The sequence below is a fragment of the Priapulus caudatus genome, unplaced genomic scaffold (assembly GCF_000485595.1).
Source record: "Priapulus caudatus unplaced genomic scaffold, Priapulus_caudatus-5.0.1 Scaffold1217, whole genome shotgun sequence".
NCBI lineage: Eukaryota > Metazoa > Priapulida > Priapulimorpha > Priapulimorphida > Priapulidae > Priapulus > Priapulus caudatus.
The window spans coordinates 41,452-52,598 of NW_014578278.1; the positions used below are offsets into that span (position 1 = coordinate 41,452).

At 43.4% G+C, this 11,147-nt stretch overlaps 1 long non-coding RNA gene across 1 annotated transcript; it reads left to right on the forward strand.

The window, feature by feature from the left end:
- Window positions 1-5,340: 5,340 nt before the first annotated feature.
- LOC106815851 lies at window positions 5,341-6,584 on the forward strand. Its single transcript, XR_001394797.1, has 2 exons — window positions 5,341-5,452; window positions 6,047-6,584. It is a non-coding gene; the product is annotated as an uncharacterized LOC106815851 (long non-coding RNA).
- Window positions 6,585-11,147: the final 4,563 nt, after the last annotated feature.

Genomic DNA, 11,147 nt, shown 5'->3' on the forward strand with positions numbered 1-11,147 from the left:
GGTTTAGTGCGTTCAGCCATGTGCAGGCAAAACTTCGTCAGCTGGTTAGCCATGCCAAGGAATCTTCTGAGTTCATTGACATCCTGTGGCTCCCGAAAGTCAACAATAGCCTTGGTCTTTGCCGGATCTTTCCGGATTCCTTGACCGTCGACTATTTGACTTAGATAGTCCAGGCTAGCCAATGAGAACACACACTTGTCGGGATTTAGGGTTAGGCCTGCCTGCTGCAGCCGATCTAAGACTGCCCTCAGTTGCTCGTTGTGCTCTATTTGGTTGCGCCCTATCACGAGTATGTCATCCACATGACATATCACTCCGGGTAAGTCTTTCAGGATCTGATCCATCCATTTCTGGTAGTACTCCGGTGCGGACGTAATACCATATGGAAGACGCTTGTACAGGAATTTCCCAAATGGCGTTATAAACGTCGTTAGCTTGCGACTCTCTTGGTTCAAGGCTACATGATGGAACCCCGAGTTCGCATCTAGCTTCGAATACACCATACCTTCTGCTATTTTGCCAAGCGTGCACTCTACCGTAGGCATCGGGAATAATTCTCTCTGTACCGCTTCATTGAGCCTGGTCAGATCGACGCACATCCTGACATCTCCATTTCGTTTAGGGACGACAACGATCGGTGCACACCAGTCAGTTGGTTCATCTACTGACTCTATTACATCTAGCTTTACAAGGCGATTAATCTCCGTCTCCACCTTCTTGAGTAAGGGAAGCGCAATCCTACGTGGTGTCGTAAGACAGAACGGCTTGACCCCTTCTTTAAGGCGTATGGCATGCTTTCCTTCGAGTCGTCCTAGCCCGGTGAAAAGCATCGGGTATGCCTCCATCACTTCTGTCTTCGTCCGTAACGGGAGTACTGGGGCCCGTTTCACGAAGCTATCGTAAAAACACCATCTTAAGGATATCCTTAGAATTCTTGTACGAGAGCCTAACGCTGTCCTAAACGTCCCTCGTTAAAGTGTTTCACGAAACTTATGCCGGTGCGTTGTTAGCCGGTCCTTAAAATTCAGCTGTAACGATGTTGCTGGCGGCATAGACTGCATGGTACCCTATCTCTACACCTTGCTACTAGGTAGTCTATATATAAGACATGTTAACAAGTCTAATGGCGACCCAGCTCACCGTGAGTTGCTACGCTAATCTCTCGCGTCATTTATTTTTAATACATGTACTATGATGTAGGTACAACAGCGTGCAAACTAAAAATAATAGGTTAAAAGTATTTTTAAATGCCAAGTACCTAAGAAATAATTAAACTAAAGCAAGGTTGACATTCTTCCTGCAACTAGAACTACCACAAATGACGTATTGACTGAACAAAAATGTAACATAAATTCTGAAGGTTTAGATTTACGTTTACTTTGATACAGTATTGCGCGCATAGGATACAGTGCATACATACTATAGCACATACCGCCATAGCATACATACACGAACAGCCGAAGCACGCCACATGTAAGGTGCAAGGAAGCATTTCATCTCTTCAAAAATCTGCTACCACAATTAGAAGCTTCTTAGCCACACTTAACCCCTGCGTGTCATGCCTTCACAGGCCTTGCACAGTATTCTCGTAGACACAGAAGTTACCTTCTCGGCGGATTTCGCTTACACTACGGCTTGCCAAAACAATAAAAAACACGACGCGGAAATCGCGCGTTGCTTGATGTACGATAGCCTAAGTACTGCCCCTGACCTGTCCTTAATATTCGCTCCTTAATAGCAACGTCGTTGAGTTAGCGAGACGTTTGTGAAACGTGGAAACTTAGCGAGGCTTTCGTGAAACACTCTATATATAAGGATATCCTAAAACCCCTCTTTAACCCATCACTAAATTAACGAGCGCTTCGTGAAACGGCCCCCTGGTGCCTTGGCATCAATCGCCCTGACGGTGCATGTGCCGAGGATGTGGTGAATCAGGCCCAAGCTCATTATGGCTGGAACGCCCAATAGTAGCTTGGATGCACCTCTAACCACATACACTTTTTCTTTCACCTGGGTTTTCCCATGACATAAACTCATGTCGGCACACCCGACTGTGTTTAGTCGCTTGTCTCCTGCCCCGACTAATTCCTTGTCAGGCATTGACAGCTCGCCGCAGGAATGATGGTACGCTTTCTCTGGCATTACTGACACCTGAGCGCCTGTGTCAATACACCATATCAACTCCTCTGTACCAGCAGTGAGCTTGATGTGCCATCCGGGATCAGATGTAATTTCTTCTCTCACACCTCCCACGAATGTGTGCGATAGCTGTTTATCATGGTGTCTCTCACCTTCTATCTGTCTGACCTGCATCTGTCCACTACTTTTGCAGATCGCCTCGAAGTGGCCTGTCTTTGTGCACTTCCTACACTTATGGTTGGCCGCCGGGCAGTTACGCTTTCCAAAGGGATGGCTCCTGTCACAGTAACCACACCTCACCCCTTGCTGTGGAGTATTCTTGCGTATTTTGTCATAGATATTTCCTTTCCTTCACGGTGTCTTCTGCGACACTCGTGGGGGCTGGTATCTGACAGCTTCAATACTAGCTGTTTTAGATTCTTTTAGCTCCCGACTTGTAGCTTCTCTCATTGACAGTACTTGGAATGCTTTCTCTAATGACAGCCTAGCACCTTGGTCATAGAGCTTCAGCTTAGCCCTATCGTCAGCGCATGAGAATGTTAGTTTGTAACGTATGGCTTGCTCGTGAAATTGTTCTGGAAATTTGCACTCGCTGGCTCTTTCTCTCACAGTGTTAAACCATGCATCTAAAGATTGCCCTGAATCTCTTTTTAGATGTAGCCAGTATCTCTCTCTCAGCATTAACTGTGGATCTCTTTTAGTGAAATGTTCATCGTATTTTCGGATCACGTCGTCATTGCTATTTCGAGATTCATCGACCGAAAATACAAAGTTTGTATATATTTCGATGCCTTGATCTCCTATGCTGTGTAGCAGTAATCCTACCTTCTGTTTGTTAGGCTTCGATGTAGAACCAGTGGCCTGTATGTATATACTAAATTTCCTCTTCCACTTATCCCAAGAATGCGCTGGGTTCCCACGATAAATTTCCAGTGTCTCTGGTGCTTTTACGTAAGCTTCCGCCATTGTTGATTCCCTTGTCTCTCAGCGTGTACAGCGTGACTCTGACTAGCAAATACTTATCACGTAATTTGCGTACTATGCCGCCGTGTAGAATCTTGTCTCTTTCTCTCACAGGCACTGTGATTGCAGGATCCCACTTCTGACACCATGTAGCGACTTCGTTGTAAGGCGAGGAAGGGAACAAACACTGTCATTGATAGACGATACACAGAGTTGTGTGTTACTGAGAGTCATCTTTATTCGCCTCCTGTTCGCGCCCAATTCCCACAATGCTCTGCCGGATAACATAACATATGAACGTCTGAGTAGACGTTGGTGTTACCTCATATTGTGCATAGGCTCTAGTGTTGTACCGCTAAGCATGCCAAAGGGACATGGTTGGGCACCGGCCCCACAATTAGCTAGGTTTGCTAATTCTATACTAATTCCCGGTAACTCGTCATGTAAATGCTTGTTAAAAGTTCCTAAACAGTATCAGGGAGGCCCTCTGTTACTTGTACAAGGATCGTAAGCTATTAAGAGCTTTCATAGGAATACATATTTATCGATTACTCCGATTCTCGCTATAGTATCAGCTGATCGCACGATTGAATGCGTAATTAACAATAGCTCAAATACACGTCATCGGTTGCTCGCGGATACAGTCGTGGGCTCAGTAGAGCCTACTAGAAAACGTAAGGTGCGTGCGTTATGTGCAGAAGTAGACGCTGTGGGTGTATTACCTGCTCGTCGCCTGACGGCTGAGGGCATACCTTTTGATTACTCCACCTTAGTTCAACACGTCGCTGATCCTCAGCAGAGAGCAACTTTAATACAATTTTTGGAAAGACGTGACAGCACTTTCGCACATACGGATGCGCAGTTAGGCTGTACTCATTTATGTCATTTTAAAATCCATACGGGGATAATGAAGTGATCAAATCTTGACCGTATCGTATGTCGCTTGCGAAACAGGAAATCGTTCAAAAGGAGGTAGATAAGCTAGTGGCAAATGGTATAATACGACCCTCCATGAGTCCTTGGGGGTCCGGATGTCTCCTGGTCGCCAGGAAATCGGCTGATATGAGCCTAGTAATTGATTTCCGCTGTGTAAATAACCTTACTTCTTCTGATGTCTACCCTTCACCTCTCATAGAAAACGCATTGTTGGCGTTAGGAAAGGCTAAAATCTTTACTTCGTTAGATTTACGATTAGGTTATTTTCAAGTTCCAGTTGATCCAGTCGATATTCCTAAGACATGCTTTGTTACGCCTTTCGGAAGTTACGAGAAATTACGTTGTCCGTTTGGAATAAAAAATGCGCCTTCACACTTTCAAAGATTGCTTGATTATGTGCTTAGAGGATTATGTCATAAGTGTGCACTTGATTATATTGACGACATCTGCATCTATTTCCCGGATTTCGCTACACATATTGTATCATGTCTTTTGCACGTGTCACATGGATTAGTGCGTGGAGCTAGACTGGTAGTTGTTTTAGCCATAGTTTAGCTAGACAGGACGTCGCGCATATGGGCGGCGGCATTGATGTTACAGGGAGTTGGATAAGCGGGTTCTAGGTTAGGCAGTTTCTAGGGTGATTGTGAAATGAGGGGAACGGTTGGAACTGGACAGAACGGGTGACATGTGCTCTCAAGATGTAGGGAGTTTTTGGCGAATATATAGGGAGAGATGTAATAGGAGGGGGATTGGAAATTCTGGTTCTGGGGGCGAGAGGACGCGCACGCGCGACCGCGCGTGTGCGGCGTGCTTTGTCTGTGTGTAAGGAGATGTGATGTGTCTAAGATATTAAAGATCATCTTCGTCGTTACAATTGTACAGTTTACCACACAAGTTTGGGTCTACTTCATCATTTCTACATGAACTCGCATTCCTGTTTGCAATACGATAGACTTGGCAGAGGTGTTCAATAGGCTAGATGAAGCTAACCTTACTCTCCGTGCTAGTAAATTTTTTTTTTTAAGGGAATCTATTAGCCATTTGAGCCATATAATTGTAAAGTAGTATCAGAGACGTCCACTTCAATCCACGTATTATTGTTTACATAACATTAAGGAAATAGCCGATCGGTACCGGAAGTACCAGAGTGGATACCAGTTGTGTATTATGTTTGCTAGAACAGTATTACTTTCTAGTTTGGAAGTCAAAATATTATAATATTATTATTTGTATTCACTGATTTTGTGAGCTGGTATATACCTTATTAACGTTTTTAAGGCCTGCATATATATTTTTTGGGTAAAATACGGGATCCGCCAGCGGCCTTTTTGCGACGCCATTTTGCACGTGTAGAACTTCCCATTTTGTTACGACTGGCACAAATTACACAATCTAAACGCCTCGGCTTGCGGTGAGTGTATTTTCTATGATTGTATAACTGATAAGGTTCAATAATCATCCGCCAAAACGAATTGGCAGAGATCTTTCACTGTTACGCATTGTAAAGTGTTGAATTCTCCAATCAGATTGACGCTTGGTAGAAACATGAGAATTCGCAATTTCGTTTTGGTCATGCATGTCGTCTGCGCGTGTGGGTTGTGTTGTGGAACTATATGTGGATGTAAATGGGATATATTCTTAGGTTGGCTATTCGTGACATGCACCGGTATTCCAAACAGAGAAGCTGATTACCACGTCTTAAGTAATTGTATGCTGTACACATGTTTTAGTTAGAATGCAGTGTACTAGTGCAGTAGCGATTGGTAGCAATGTTGTCAATGTTGATCCTTATGTACCGCAGATGCTTTCTGCCACATACGAATGTTTTTGAATGTAATGTTGCATACTTTAAGGCTACAGTTACATATTTCTTACTATTAATAAGTAGACACCACAGCCACTACTTCATCTAATGTTGCCAACGATATTTTCTACAATTAATATGTGTAATAGCCACGTTAATGGGAATGGTGGACAAACCGTTGTTTCAATTTGTATTGTATAGGCACTCCTGATACCGCTGGGAAGGAAGCCGGTTGTAGGCTGGAGTACCCACCCGGAGTAGTCGGGGGTGAGTGGTTACCTTAGTGGTTGCCATGGTATTACATACTAAAGTCTGTTTCAATTAATGTATGAGTAATTGTCGATAATACATACATACATATATATACCCATGCACTGTTCATGTATGCCCCACAATTGCGTTGTATTACGATATATAGAGGGTTCACACCCCCTGGGTTATCGATTATTGATCATCGTGCTGTTACTGTTACCATGCAGTTATGTATCGCATTTCGTGCCTGACCTTGACGTTTCCAGACGTAGTAATACATAACCTAAGGTGGATTACATGGTTAATAATCTCTACATAGTTATGATACTTTCTGACATGTATTGAGTATAGTCCATGTTGAATTGATATAGCAACTGGTTGTAATGCTGTCATTCGCTCCGGTCAGCACACTACAATGTGATTCCTGTTTGCTGTGTTAATAGGTTCTGCGTTTGCACCTAAATAAAGATGTCGGACCCAGAATAGATGTTGTCGGCTTTGTGTTTTGGACCACATCTTACATAATTACACCAGGGGGCATTAGTCCTGATCCCGCGAATGTCAAGGCTGTTCAAGACTGGGTAACTCCGACTACTGCTACAGCAGTACGCCAATTTATCGGTTTTTCTAGTTACTACATAATTTTTTTTAAAAGGTTACGCGGATATCGCGCGCCCACTTTCGCTTTTAACCCATAAAAGCACGCCCTTTCTGTGGTCTACCGAGGCACAGAAAGCATTTACTACACTTAAAACCCTGTTAACGGAGGCGCCCATTCTCGCCCTTGCTGATAACACCAAATCTTTTCGCGTATATTGTGACGCATCTTCCTACGCAATAGGTGCTGTCTTAACACAGCTTGATGATAATCGGCAGGAACAGTCAGTTTATTATCTTAGCAAGCAATTAAATGCAGTAGAGATGCGTTGGGCAGTTGTAGAGAAAGAATGTTATGCGGTCGTGTACGCGTTACAGAAGTTAGTCATCTGTTATTGGGTAATGCAATTCAGGTAATTTCCGATCATAAACCTCTTCGTTATCTTTTAGAGGCTAAGTCATTAACGAATGCTAAATTACAACGATGGGCTATAATCATTTCTGAATATGGATGCGACATTGAGTATACTACCGGCGCGTCAAATAAACCTGCGGATGCTATGTCACGATTACTACCAGCCAACCTTCGACAAGAGGCCACACGTGAAGTTTACACCATGCCGTCTACTACACAGCAGCAGCTGCTGAGTGTCAACAAAGTTAGCGACCCGTTACCCCCTACCAACCCCTCTACGCCTCGTGCGCAGATGCTCGTTGATAATGGCGAGTCGATTAAGGAGTCAGCATCGGTTATGATGTCACGGTCGCGTAACCCTTGAGTGACTTCAAATATTGGTTTTTCGGGTGCCATAATTATCTGATTTAGTCGAATTATGAAAAGCTAACCCCTTCCTTTCACTTGTTTACGAAGTGCTAAACAAGTCTGATTGTTTACTTAAAGATACCTGTCTGGTCTCCGACTATTTTATAGACGATAATATTTTATACCATGTCAAATCGTAACCATCACATCCAGACTACACCCCACAGGTAGCGATTCCACGTGTTTTGGTTACACAAATACTTCTGCAGTTTCACGATCACTTATATGGAGGACATTTTGGTTTTAGGAAAGTTTACGATAAGATTTCGGAGCGTTTCTTTTGGCTACGTATGTATTCCGATACATATCATTACGTTAAATCTTGTACTATTTGTAATGCGCGCAAGCCACAGCGTGTTCGCGCGCCAATGGGACAGGCACTGCTGCCCCGCTGTGTCGGTGACATCGTGGCAATGGATATCACGGGACCTCATCCCATTACAGCGGCAGGTAACCGTTATATGTTAACTTTCCTGGATTTATACTCAAATTGGCAGGAGGCGTATGCAATACCTGATAAAAGTTCGTCAACTGTAGCAGACGTATTTGTAAACCGTTATATAACTACCCATAGTTGCCCAAGAACCATATTAGCAGATAACGGCTTGGAATTCGTGAATAAATTACTCACACGACTAACTACACTATAGATCAATCACATTCGTACTGCCCCTTATCACCCTGAGTCAAACGGCCAATTAGAAAGAATCCGTCGCACGCTTTCAACAATGATATCATCGGCAATATCGGTAGATCACTCAGATTTGGAATTGCATATTAATGCAGTTTTTTGCATATAGAACGGCTGTTAACAAGACTTCACAGTGCACACCGTTTTTCCTACATTATGGCAGATCGCCTTGTTTACCAATAGATGTTTTATTATACCCGCGGTGTCTTTTGTATTCAGACGATCTGGTAACACATGCGACTGAACGCGTTCACAGGGCGTTCACATTCATTGAGCGTAACACAAGGGCAGCTCGTCAGAAAAACAAGCGGCTGTACGACTAACGCGCAAAAGATTTCGCGTTCGAGCCCGGTGATCCCGTGCTGTGGTTTAACCCTGTTTTATCCGGCAGTCAAACACGTAAGTTCGGAAGTCTATGGAGACCTTACTATAGAATTGTTGAAAAATTAACGCCACGACGCATGCAAATAAAGCGTGAGGGTGATACTCGCGCGTACGATGTTCATGTACAGAATGTAAGACCGGCCCATCCGTTCGAGGAATGGAACAGGCTAAATACTACCGTGAAATCGAATGATGCACGACCGGTTAGAGACGCGATGCTAGTTGCCCCGAGAGTTGTTAGTCCGGCGGAGCGTGACGCGACTAATTCTCAATGGGCACAGGAAGATCTCATACCGTTAGCACGTTTATTTACAGAACACGTTGACACGGCATAGCTTCACCGCTCTGCAGTGCATATTCATGATTTCGCCGGCGATGGTTACGACATACACCAGCCAACGCAAGGTGTGGTTTTCGTTCCAAGAGGTCAAATATCTATTACACAAAGTACGTGGGCTTTGGAGTTTACATTAGATTTTACCGCTATTCACGAATATCTCGATGAACTTAAGAAACAACTATCAGAGATAACGGAACTACCTCATGTTCATTCTAAGTTCACGTCATATAGAATTCAGTTGATGCTTATGCGTCTCAAGTTCGGGAGGCGTTACAAGTACTCCTTAAAGAACACGTCACGTGGTTTCAACATCGTTTCGTTTTCATGACGCAACAACTTCATGACCTTCATTCCTTACATTACGTAATGGATAAGCGTACGATTATTGCAGGGATTGGTAAACTCTCTAAATTTCTGTTTGGAACGGCCACAGAGGCCGATGTTGAGGCTTTGCAACAGCGTATATTGGCAATGGGCAACACGCAGCATGCGATTTTAACTGCAATGGATGATTCGTTAACGGTTATGAATTATACGCGCATAACGGCGGAGTTGAATAGTCGTAATATATCTGTGTTGATGTTACAGACGCAAAGACTTACTACTGCTGTCAACAGCACTTTAGTTAAAATGACAGGCTGGCAAGCTGCAACTCAGCAAGAATTCATTACGCTAACGAAATTGAAATTAGCATGAACTAGTATGAAACTAGTTTTTGATCATGGGCATGATGCGCTTGATGCGATTGCACAGTCAGTCGCTATATTACCACCGCCCCGGTAATATAGAATATATTCGAACTATATTTCGTTTGCCGTCCGTGTTGGTTCCGGCTCATCACTTTCGAAAAATCCTCCTATCTATTCAAGAGGCATTATCCCCTAATTTGGCGTTACCTCATGATCCACACTCAGATTTATTATTCGATTACAATATTATCACGGTTGTGGTCATAGTTAGGGTTAGGGTTAGGGTTAGGATTAGGGTTAGGGTTAGGGTTGGAGTTAGGGTTAGGGTTGGCGTTAAGCGTTAGAGTAGGGTTAGGGTTAGGGTTAGTGTTAGGGTTAGGGTTAGGGTCAGGGTTAGGGTTAGGGTTAGGGATAGGGTTAGGGTTAGGGTTAGGGCTAGGGTCAGGGTTGGGGTTGGAGTTAGGGTTAGGGTTAGGGTTATGATGCGTATTAGGGTTAGGGTTATGATGCGGATTAGGGTTAGGGTTATCATTAGGAGTAGGGTTAGGCTGAGGGTAAGGGTTAGGGGTAGGGTCCGTCCTAGGGTAAGGGTTAGGGTTAGAGTTATGGTAAGGGATAGGGTTAGTGTTAAGGTTAGGGTTTCCCGCTGGCACTCAACCTAAATTCAACGTTGAAATTTGGTTGAAATACCACTGTTGTTGATGCAACGTTGATTCAACGTTGAATATTCAACGGTTGAAACAGCTAGTGTCGACAAATCACCGTTGAAACAACGTTGAAATTTCAACGTTGAATATGCGTTGAATGTTGTACGTTGAATCAACGTTGTAATAACAACATTTAGTCAAAAGTTGAAAAAGAGTTGCTAAGTCAACGTTGAAACAACGTTGAAATTTTAATTATTAAGTTATTAACTTATTTTCTTTATTAAGAAGTTGTGGTATCTACTCAAGATAAATGCCGGGGGATTTGTTTCTACCTCCCCTCACCACATACCCCATAGCCCAGCCCCGCCTGCGTGTTTTTTTTTACCGTACCACTAATGCCTAAAATCGCCACCACAAGATAGACGGTATTTGGTACTATAACACAGTATATAAGATAATCGAGTCGGTTTACAGTTAGTGTTAGGGTTAGGGTTGGGTTAGGTCTAGGGTTTGGGACAAGGGTGACTGTTTGTACTTGTATGTGGCTGCAGCACATGCGTAGTGTAGGACGTTTACGCATTAGTGGTACGTTAAAAATACATGCGCCAATCAATCAATCAATATATCAATCTAATCAAGTTCGGTATTTCAACGTTGAATCAACGTTGCTATATCAACGTTGATTATATTTTCAAATTCGACAGGTAATCCAACCTTGATTCAACGTTGAGGTTCAACGTTGATTCAACGTTGAAAGAACGTTGAAATGCTAGCTGGGGTTAGGGTTAGGGTTAGGGATAGGGTTAGGTTTAGGGTTATGATTAGAGTTAGGATTAGAGTTAGGGTTAGGGTTAGGGTTAGGGTTAGGGATAGGATTAA